General features: G+C 40.3%; 1 protein-coding gene across 2 annotated transcripts in view; it reads right to left on the bottom strand.

Moving 5' to 3' along the window:
* The window catches only part of mrpl11 (mitochondrial ribosomal protein L11), a 165,053-nt gene that overhangs the window by 132,720 nt on the left and 20,308 nt on the right, over positions 1–12,025 (bottom strand). Inside the window, exon 2 of one of the 2 annotated variants that reach the window (XM_060926948.1) lies at positions 265–372. The exons of the other annotated variant lie outside the window; for it this stretch is intronic. The gene's annotated coding sequence lies outside the window, so the exon portion shown is untranslated. The remainder of the gene's footprint in view (positions 1–264; positions 373–12,025) is intronic. 2 annotated transcript variants of the gene reach the window in all.

Genomic DNA, 12,025 nt, shown 5'->3' on the forward strand with positions numbered 1-12,025 from the left:
ATGGCAGAATCTATGATTCTTTGACCATTTTTCAGAGAATATGAATGATAACACAAAAACATCTTTTCCACTCATGCTTAGTGGTTGGGTGAAACCATTTATTGTCAAAACAACTGTGTTTTCTCTTTTTAAATCATAATGACAACAGAAACTACCCAAATGACCCTGCTCAAAAGTTCACATACCCTGGTGATTTTGGCCTGATAACATGCACAGAAGTTGACACAAATGGGTTTGAATGGCTACTAAAGGTAATGTCCTCACCTGTGATCTGTTTGCTTGTAATCAGTGTGTGTGCATAAAAGCTGAGTGAGTTTCTGGGATCCAGACAGACTCTTGCATCTTTCATCCAGCCACTGACGTTTCTGGATTCTGAGTCATGGGGAAAGCAAAAGAATTGTCAACAGATCTACGGGAAAAGGTAGTTGAACTGTATAAAACAGGAAAGGGATACAAAAAGATATCCACGGAATTGATAATGCCAGTCAGTAGTGTTCAAACTGTGATTAACAAATGGAAAATCAGGGGCTCTGTTAAAACCAAACCACGGTCAAGTAGACCAACAAAAATTTACGCCAAACAGCACAGAGACAAGTCTCAAAACTTCTGGAACAAGGTAATTTGGAGTGATGAGACCAAAATTGAACTTTTTGGCCACAACCATACACATTACATTTGGAGAGGTGTCAACAAGGCCTATGATGAAAGGAACACCATTCCTACTGTAAAGCACGGAGGTGGATCACTGATGTTTTGGGGATGTGTGAGCTCCAAAGGCACAGGAAACTTGGTCAAAGTTGAAGGAAAGATGAATGCAGCACGTTATCAACAAATACTGGAGGCAAATTTGCACTCATCAGCCTAGAAGCTGCGCATGGGACGTACTTGGACATTCCAACATGACAACGATCCAAAACACAAGGCCAAGTCGACCCGTCATTGGCTACAGCAGAACAGAGTGAAGGTTCTGGAGCGGACATTTCAGTCTCCTGACCACAATATCATTGAGCCACTCTAGGGAGATCTCAAGTGTGCAGTTCATGCAAGACAGCCCAGGAATTTAGAGGAACTGGAGGCTTTTTGCCAAGAAGAATGGACAGCTTTACCATCTGAGAAAATAAAGAGCCTCATCCACAACTACCACAAAAGACTTCAGGCTGTTACTGATGTTAGAGGGGGCAATACACAGTATTAAGAACTGGGGTATGTAAACTTTTGATCAGGGTCATTTGGATGTTTTTTGTTGTCATTATGATTTAAAAATGGATAACACAGTTGTTTATCAATAAATGGCTTCACCCAACCACTAACCATGAGTGGGGAAAAAAGTTGTGTTATTCATATTCTCTGAAAAAAGTCCAAGAAAGCAAAAATTCTGCCAGGGTATGTAAACTTATGAGCACAACTGTATGTAACTGTCCACAAAGTATTTGCACTGCTCATTACACTCTTATTTGCACTGTGACTGGTTACTGCCAACTGCACTACCTCACCACCTCCCACACTGAGAGCTGTATATTCTATTATTTGCTCTTATTGGTAATGTTTTATTTCTTTGGTATTTAGTATTTTAGTTTTTGATACGACCTCCTTGTATCATGCTATTTAGTTTTTGTATTGATCTTGTGCAATGCAGAAATGTTACTGGATACCTTGAATTTCCCTCTGGGATTAATAAAGTATCTATCTCTGCGTTTTACCGACATATAACAAAGAATCCTGTCAAGTTTCATGAAATTCCTCCAAAAATTAAGAGGGGAGTTGATTTCAGAAGGTGAGTATCCTTCCTGGGACAGACAGATGGACAGACATCGCCATGACATAATTCCCTTTCGGCCAGCAGGAGATAAAAATTGTGAGGGAAGATGATTTCAGAAAGCAAGCACAGCTTGATGAAATTGCCAAAGTACAAGTTTGTCAATAATCGAGGGCATAACTCAGGGAAAATTTGCCCAAATTAAACGAAATTTAAATGTGCAAAATTTCAAACTGTCATATAACAAAGCTCTTTGCCAAGTTTGGTGAAATTCCTCCACAAATTGTGAGAGGAGTTGATTTCAGAAGAATGTACACCCTTAAGAAATTGTCAAAGTTATTTAATCAAGGGTCTAAACTCTGGTAAAATTTTTATAAATGAAATTAAATCGCGATGTGTATTACCATCATATAACAAGGCCTTTTGCCAAGCTTCGAGAAATTCGTCCAAAAATTGTGAGGAGGAGTTGATGTCAGAAGGCAAGCACACCTTCATGAAATACTCAAATTATAATTTTGTTAATCAAGGGCTGTAACTCTGGTAAAATGTGACCGAATTGAACGAAATTACAATATGCGTACTACCGACATATAACAAAGAATCCTGCCAAGTTTTGTGAAATTCCTCCAAAAAATTGTGAAAGGAGTTGATTTCAGAAGGTGAGCACCCTTCCCGGGACGGACAGACAGATGGACCGAAATCACCACGACAATCCCTCTTCGGGCCTTTCAGCTAGCAGGGGATAAAAACAGAGTATGAAGATCTGCAAAATCATAGAAACCTTATACTTCATTAAAAAGTGTACAAAGACAACATATCAAATGTTGGAACTGATAAATTTTATTCTTTTTTGAAAAATATATGCTCGTTTTGAATTTGATGTCAGCAACATGTTTCAGTGAAGTTGAGACAGGGACAACAAAAGACTGAAAGTTGTATAATGCTTAAAAAAAAAAAAACTACTTTGGTTAATTGGCAATAGGTCAGTAATAAAGACTGGGTATAAAAAGAGCATCCCAGAGAGGCGGAGTCTCTCAGAAGTAAAGATGGGGAGGGGTTCACCACTCTGTGAAAGACTGCGTGGGCAAACAGTACAACAATTTAAGAATAACGTTCCTCAATGTAAAATTGCAAGGAATTTAGGGGTCACATCATCTGTGGTACAAAATATAATTAAAAGGTTCAGAGAATCTGGAGAAATCTCTGTATGCAAGAAACAAGGCTGAAAACTGACATTAGATGCTTGTGATCTTCAGGCCCTCAGGCGACACTGCATTAAAAGCAGACACGTGTCTGTAGTGGAAATCACTGTATGGGCTCAGGAACACTTCAGAAAACCATTGTCTGTGAAAACAGTTCATTACTGCATCCACAAATGCAAGTTAAAACCAGATATAAACAATATCCAGAAACCCCGCTCCCTTCTCTTGGCCCGAGCTCTTTTACAATGGACTGAGGCAAAGTGGAAAATTGTCCTGAGGTCTGACGAATCAAAAGCAGAAATTCTTTTTAGAAATCATGGACACCACGTCCTTCAGGCTAAAGAGGAGCAGGACCATCCGACTTATCAGCGCACAGTTCAAAAGCCAGCATCCGTGATGGTATGAGGGTGCATTAGTGCACATGACATGGGTAGCTTTTACATCTGGGAAGGCCTCATTAATGCTGAATGATATATACACGTTTCAGAGCAATATGCTGCCATCCAGACAAAATCTTTTTCAGGGAAGGTCTTTCTTCTTACAGAAAAACAATGCCAAACTGCTTTCTGCACATAGTAAAACTGCATAGGTCCGTAGTAAGAGTCCGAGTGCTAAACTGGCCTGCCTGCAGAGACTTAGATTGTTTTGCAGGTCAAGGGGCCCACAGGGCCCCTCCTGGGAAAAAACAGGGGCCCATTTCTACAATGGGGGGCCCAGTGATTATCCTTCAGTTGAAGCGAACCTAGTGAGTGAAGCAAGCCCAATGAACAGCTGGGGCAGCCCAGGGGCTGTTTTTTTCTTCTCAAGTCCGTTTTTTTTTTTTGTAAAAGCCATATGAAGCAATGTAGATGACAAAAATCAATGCTTCAACCAAATATATTGAGATATTGTTTAACCAGTGGCAATATTTTGGAATTCAACCACAGGCCACTATATATCACATCTATATTATCTCATCTCATTATCTCTAGCCGCTTTATCCTGTTCTACAGGGTCGCAGGCAAGCTGGAGCCTATCCCAGCTGACTACGGGCGAAAGGCGGGGTACACCCTGGACAAGTCGCCAGGTCATCACAGGGCTGACACATAGACACAGACCACCATTCACACTCACATTCACACCTACAGTCAATTTAGAGTCACCAGTTAACCTAACCTGCATGTCTTTGGACTGTGGGGGAAACCGGAGCACCCGGAGGAAACCCACGCGGACACGGGGAGAACATGCAAACTCCACACAGAAAGGCCCTCGCCGGCCACGGGGCTCGAACCTGGACCTTCTTGCTGTGAGGCGACAGCGCTAACCACTACACCACCGTGCAGCCCCTATATTATCTCCTCCTTGTAAATTATAATTTATTTTATTAACTTGTTTTCAGTTTGGTGTAGGTCTATAGTAGTAGTAGTCACCAGTGGTAGTGGCAGTAGCTGTTGTTGTTGCAGTAGTTGTTGTTGTAAATCTAGTATGACTAATTACCTTGGGTATCAGTTTTTTCAGGTGAATGTACTCTCTTTCTGCCGAAGAATGACAAAATAGATGTATTTTTCTTTTTTTTCTTATCCATGTTTTCTTATCTCTTTTGAATATTCGTACATAGACCGCAACACGCCACCTAGCGAAAGACTTGGATCAGGTTTTACTCGCTTGGGACGCTACAAACGGGGCGGCGTAAATACACGAAAGGGTCCGACGTATATTCAATATGGCGGCAGTCAAAACAAATTCATCCGATGCTGAAATCTGTTGAATATCCAGATAATTATGTTGGAAGTTGCATATTTGTGCAAGATTTTCGATATTGAGACCATGAAATCAAGTAATACCAGTCCCCCCAGGATTCCGCGGGCCTTTTTTGTGATTGTTGCGGGCTAAAATGTCTGATGTTGCGGGGGGTTTTCCAAAAAATTGTGCTGAAAGTTGCGGTGTTTTTTAGGTTTTTGTTGTGATTACATTGCGGGAGGAAGTGAAAGTTGCGAGAAATTGTTGCGATTTTCTCTTTTTGTGATTAAAATTGAGTGATATGTTAAATATTAAGTTATTACTGAAAAAATATTGATTAAAAAAAACAGACACTGAGAAATGGTCCTATAAACAACTTTACCAATATAAAAGATTACCAGGACTACAAAAATGCAGAAAAATAGGCTTTACTTATCCAAATGCACCTGTTGGTTCAAAAGTTAAAGTGCATAGAACCTCATAGCACAACATGAAGTTACCTTAAAATATAATATAAATGCCTCAGCTTTCATGTAAGAAAAAAAAAAAACTATTAATACTAGTACTGTGTGCAGGCAGTCTCTCCTGAAGACTAAATTAAACAATAATTATAAACTAATAAAATAAATGGCTCAGGCTTCATAGAAGAAAAAAAAACAATTTGAACAGAATCTCACAGTATGATGCTGAAGCTGCCTAAACAATGGAAAATAAAATGCCATGTTGGCATCCATTAATTTGTTGTATTAAGTAAAAAAAAATCAAGTGCACACAGTCCTTCACTGTAAACATAACACACTTTCAGTAACAGAATTTAAGCCTACATAAAACACTGACTCGCACATGCTGCTTCTCTTAAACGGAAACACGGAAGTAAGCAGTGTTGCCAGATACTGCTGACGTTTTCCAGCCCAAAATATGTTCAAAACCCGCCAAAATGCACTTAAAACCCCCCAACTGGGCGGGAACCGCCCAATCTGGCAACACTGGAAAAAAGGCGGAAGGTAGTTTGTCGACGTCACCTCAAGACGACGCCAACGATTGGTCAAATTTGCAGGAAAGTTGCGGTGATTGGATATAATTGCAACACCGCCCTGAATTCGCGGGGATTGGATGAATTTGCGTTGAAGTTGCAAATCGCTACATCGCGAAATCCTGGAGGGCCTGTAATACGCCACGAAACGTTCCAAATAGGGTATAAAATGCTTGCGTCCATATTGGCCCCTGCCCCTCTCGACAATGCGTTCGTTATTCGAAATAGTGCGTCTTAGACGCGGGCGCGCCAACAATCTGAGTCTCTGTGCCTGAAGTCCAGACCTGTCTCCCATTTAAAACATTTGGTGCATTATGAAGCACAAAACACAACAAAGGAGACCTCGAACTGTTGAGCAACTGAAACTGTACATCAGGCAAGAATGGGACAACATTTCTCTTACAAAACTAAAGCAATTGCTCTCCTCAATTCCCAAACATTTACAGAGTGTTAAAATGAGTGGTGATGCAACACAGTGGTAAACGTGCCCCTGTTCCAACTTTTTTGAAATGTGTTGCTGCCATCAAATTCAAAATGAGCATATATTTTTCAAAAAAACAATAACATTTCTCAGTTTCAACATTTGATATGTTGTCTTTGTACTATTTTCAATGAAATATACAGTTTCCAAGATTTGCAAATCGTCACATGTTTTTTTTATCCATGTTTTACACGATACCCCAAATGTATAGAACTGGGATTATACTATTCAATGCTTAATGATTAGGGTGCATCAGTTGCCCCCTAAAAATGAAAAGTTCCTCCGATCATGATGCATTTTTGTTTTTATGTTCCTTTTGGTAAGAAAACACACTGGGTGAAATATTTTGACAAAATTCAAAAGTTTAAATTGTGGCACCAGGAGCTCAAAGTTATGGAAAAAGCTGCTATTTTATGACTTTTATGACAAAATTTCGATCACTTTTCATGAAACATTATGACACCTTAGAGTATACCAAATACAGTGAGGCAAAAAAGTATTTAGTCAGCCACCAATTGTGCAAGTTCTCCCACTTAAAAAGATGAGCGAGGCCTGTAATTTTCATCATAGGTAAACTTCAACTATGAGAGACAGAATGGGGGAAAGAATCCAGGAAATCACATTGTAGGATTTTTAATGAATTAATTGGTAAATTCCTTGGTAAAATAAGTACTTGGTCACCTACAAACAAGCAAGATTTCTGGCTCTCACAGACCTGTAACTACTTCTTTAAGAGGCTCCTCTGTCCTCCACTCGTTACCTGTATTAATGGCACCTGTTTGAACTCGTTATCAGTATAAAAGACACCTGTCCACAACCTCAAACAGTCACACTCCAAACTCCACTATGGCCAAGACCAAAGAGCTGTCAAAGGACACCAGAAACAAAATTGTAGATCTGCACCAGGCTGGGAAGACTGAATCTGCAATAGGTAAGCAGCTTGGTGTGAAGAAATCAACTGTGGGAGCAATTATTAGAAAATGGAAGACATACAAGACCACTGATAATCTCCCTCGATCTGGGGCTCCACGCAAGATCTCACCCCGTGGGGTCAAAATGATCACAAGAACAGTGAGCAAAAATCCCAGAACCACACGGGGGGACCTAGTGAATGACCTGCAGAGAGCTGGGACCAAAGTAACAAAGGCTACCATCAGTAACACACTACACCGCCAGGGACTCAAATCCTGCAGTGCCAGACGTGTCCCCCTGCTTAAGCCAGTACATGTCCAGGCCCGTCTGAAGTTTGCTAGAGAGCATTTGGATGATCCAGAAGAGGATTGGGAGAATGTCATATGGTCAGATGAAACCAAAATAGAACTTTTTGGTAAAAACTCAACTTGTCGTGTTTGGAGGAGAAAGAATGCTGAGTTGCATCCAAAGAACACCATACCTACTGTGAAGCATGGAGGTGGAAACATCATGCTTTGGGGCTGTTTTTCTGGAAAGGGACCAAGACGACTGATCTGTGTAAAGGAAAGAATGAATGGGGCCATGTATCGTGAGATTTTGAGTGAAAACCTCCTTCCATCAGCAAGGGCATTGAAGATGAAACGTGGCTGGGTCTTTCAGCATCACAATGATCCCAAACACACCGCCTGGGCAACGAAGGAGTGGCTTCGTAAGAAGCATTTCAAGGTCCTGGAGTGGCCTAGCCAGTCTCCAGATCTCAACCCCATAGAAAATCTTTAGAGGGAGTTGAAAGTCCGTGTTGCCCAGCGACAGCCCCAAAACATCACTGCTCTAGAGGAGATCTGCATGGAGGAATGGGCCAAAATACCAGCAACAGTGTGTGAAAACCTTGTGAAGACTTACAGAAAACGTTTGACCTCTGTCATTGCCAACAAAGGGTATATAACAAAGTATTGAGATGAACTTTTGTTATTGACCAAATACTTATTTTCCACCATAATTTGCAAATAAATTATTTAAAAATCAGACAATGTGATTTTCTGGATTTTTTTTTCTCATTTTGTCTCTTATAGTTGAGGTATACCTATGATGAAAATTACAGGCCTCTCTCATCTTTTTAAGTGGGAGAACTTGCACAATTGGTGACTGACTACTTTTTTGCCCCACTGTATCTTAGATACACATTTTTAGTACATATTCTAAATATATTAATCAAGCACAGTTTGAGTTTTAGCTGTTCATTGAATCATTGTTCAACTACTTTTAAACAATACAAATGTATTATGAAATCACATTAATGCTTCTCAATCCCTTGCAAAGGTTCTTAACATGATCTCTGGGTCACAAGAAATCAATAAACGGAGTCCAACATTGTGATTCAAACCTTACGCGAAAACATAAAATAAGCGGTTTTTGGCAAAAAATGAACCTCATGGTGCCACCATTAGACTTTTGAATATGGTCAAAAAATTTTACAGGATGTCTTTATTGGTGAAAAGGAACACCCAAACAAAAATGCATCAGATTTTATGAAAGTGAGGGCAACTGATGCACCCTGTTAATGATTATTCAAACACCCACCATATTGCCTTTTGAGTACTAATAGTATGGAAGTCTGCGGATTCGGATGCAGCCAATCTTAAATCAATGTGCACTTTAGGTATTATTGTCAACGTTACCATGAGAACATGGAGTGCTTGGGTCCAGTCAGTGCATACAGCTTCTTAATTGTGCTTTTATTCAACTGGTTAATAAAAGGGCATTCATGGTCCATATACATTTGGCCATTCTATTTTCATGTTAATAACAAATGAATAGGCTATTTTTGTTTTTATCATCAGAAATTGCAGATACAAAATTTAAAAAGCAGCCTGTGGTTGTCACTGATAGATAACATGCGAGATTTACTGAGCAGCACGAGTGGAGCAAATTCCAGGCAGAATGAGTGGTAAAGATTCCAATGCAATCCGAAATCACATGAGGTAGAGCGTTTTTGTGGTGGCAGGTAATGCTAGTCCTTTCCTCTGGCTACCATCACAAGCATATTTAAGACATGTGAGAAACACTGCTCATTTTCTCACTCTACATGGTTTCTGTTGTCACATGATGATGCAACTAAATAATACACTTGTTACATAACTGTCTGCTTGCATGTCACTTCTAGCACGCTCCATTATCAAGGAATATGTTAGGCTGTTTATGAGCCAAAAAGGGAGCCTGCTTGGGGTTTATGCAACTGAACTTTGCATATTTATTGTGCTTTTCTAGCCGTTTGCATTTAATACGTTTGGGTGAAACTAATGAACAGTTTTCTTCTTGCTATCAGTTAAGTGTCTATGAGTGGCACACATCGCTATCGTTTTATTGCCCAGGCCTACTATCAGTGTACGTTTGACTTGGCTAACATTAGCACAGATTTTCGAGAGGATTTAGATCTGGGCTATTCCAAAACTTCTGAAGACATTCTTTTGTAGACTTGGATTTGTGCTTTGGGTCGTTATCATGCTGTAAGGTGAAATCATTCATCTTCAGTTGTCTAACACAGGCCTGCAGTTTTTGTGCCAAAATAGCTTGGAATTTGGAGCTGTTCATGATTCACACTGTCGAATAGTGTCCCAGTTCCACTGAAGAGAAGCAGCCCCATAGCATGATGCTGCCATCACCATGTTTCATTGTGAGTATAGTGTTCTTTGGGTGACAAGTTGTCTCGCTTTGCAGTAAAATGTCTAGCTCCACCTCCTGAATGTTGCTATAGGTCTCTTGGCAGCCTCTCTGAGAAGCTTGTCAATTTTGGAGGAATTTTTTGTTTTTTCTCAGGTCACTGTGGTGCCCCATTTTCTCCACTTGTTAACACTCTGGGGTCGAGAGCTTTGCCGGCGAAGCTCGGCAGGTTCAGAATGAGTAGGTCATGTTTTTAGATAAATATATTCATGACTTTTTAAAATCATACAAGCATGATAAACATATTGACAGAAACTTTATACTTTATGTCCCACTGCCAAATCTCATCTCATTATCTCTAACCGCTTTATCCTGTTCTACAGGGTCGCAGGCAAGCTGGAGCCTATCCCAGCTGACTACAGGCGAAAGGCGGGGTACACCCTGGACAAGTCGCCAGGTCATCACAGGGCTGACACATAGACACAGACAACCATTCACACTCACATTCACACCTACAGTCAATTTAGAGTCACCAGTTAACCTAACCTGCATGTCTTTGGACTGTGGGGGAAACCGGAGCACCCGGAGGAAACCCACGCGGACACGGGGAGAACATGCAAACTCCGCACAGAAAGGCCCTCGCCGGCCACGGGGCTCGAACCCGGACCTTCTTGCTGTGAGGCGACAGCGCTAACCACTACACCACCGTGCTGCCCCCCCCACTGCCAATTTTTTTTTTTTTAATTAACTAAATTAGATGAAACATAAAACTTGTCACCTTACTCAGTCACACTGGAGTCGGAGCACTGAGCGCCCACTTACGCATTCATAAAAGACTATTCACATGGTATGATAATCTCTTTCAGTTTTGATTGGTTTCTCTTTCACGGTGGGAACACCCACCGTAAACAAGATAAAATCTGTCAGCCATAGTTTAGGCTACCTGTTTGGAGGGAAAACTTGTTGCAAGATGGCACACGGGTTTTATGTGCTTCGGATGATTCAGGACAGCAATTCAATTTCAGGACAGCGATTCAATTTACGATTCAATTCATGATTCAGGACAGTGATTCAAATCAGTCTTGAGAATCGCGACACTGATGATGAGCGGTGCCTTTTTTCACTTCAACTCGATCCACCTGAAGATCAACTTGAGTAAGTGTTAATATTTGTTCTATTTCTTATGAGCATATCTGTTGATGGCCTGCGGTATAGGGCATACATAGGAAAAATGACAGCAATTTTTCCAGAGTTAAAAGTATTTTCCTCAAAAATAGTTAATTTTGCTCTATTTTGAGTTGAGAGAGTAAAATTTGGAGTTGGAGTGGGAGCAAAATGACAGAGTAATTGTGTAACAGAGTTGGTTGTGGCTCTGAACTGAGTAAAATCGTACAAGAGTTAATTTCAAGACACAATGAAGAGAGTCAAATACCAAAATAAAGTCAAACACCAGATAAATGAAGATGTTGTAAAAAGCAGTTTTAGAACTGTGTTGGAATGTGTGAAAAAACATGACCTTACCCATTGTGACGAACCGTTCTGATCACTTGACCTGATGGATTAAGAGTTAATCTGATGGGATTAAGAGTTGGCAGTGGGAGGGGTTTTCACTCTTCTCACTGAATGGAATGGATTTTTTTTTTACCCTTTTCATTGAATACCCCTCCCACTGCCAACCCTTTATCCCAAAACAATAGGACATATTTTTTTTGATGGCCAGTTAATTGTCCAAATCAGTGGAGCAGCTTTAAGTTTTTGTGCTTGATACATTCCTAAGACTGAACAGAATCACCTCAAGTGATCAAAACGGTTCGACACAATGAGTAAGCTCATGTTTTTTTCACACATTCCAACGGACTTCTAAAACTGTTTTTTACAACATCTTCGTTTATCTGTTATTTTTTAAAAAGTACAATCAGGACATACATACTACATAGATAGTACTGTAGCTGAACTTGTGCTGAATACAAAAAAAAAAGTCATGACTTTGAAAATGCTGCTTAGATTTGTTGAAATTGACAACAAAATCAGAGCATGCCAAAATCATTTGTGCTAAGAAATACCCTCAGACCCCAGAGGGTTAATGATGCCCTTCACTATGTTCCATGGTACATCAAATAGTTTGGAAATTCTTTTGTACACCTCTCCTGATTGATAACTTTTGACAATGAGATCCCAGACATGCTTTGCAAGCTCTTTGTGAACCATGGCTTCAGCAGTTTTCTTGTCTTTTTTTTCGGCTACTGGTTCTGGACGATTAA

This window comes from Neoarius graeffei, chromosome 8 (genome assembly GCF_027579695.1).
Source record: "Neoarius graeffei isolate fNeoGra1 chromosome 8, fNeoGra1.pri, whole genome shotgun sequence".
NCBI classification, from domain to species: domain Eukaryota; kingdom Metazoa; phylum Chordata; class Actinopteri; order Siluriformes; family Ariidae; genus Neoarius; species Neoarius graeffei.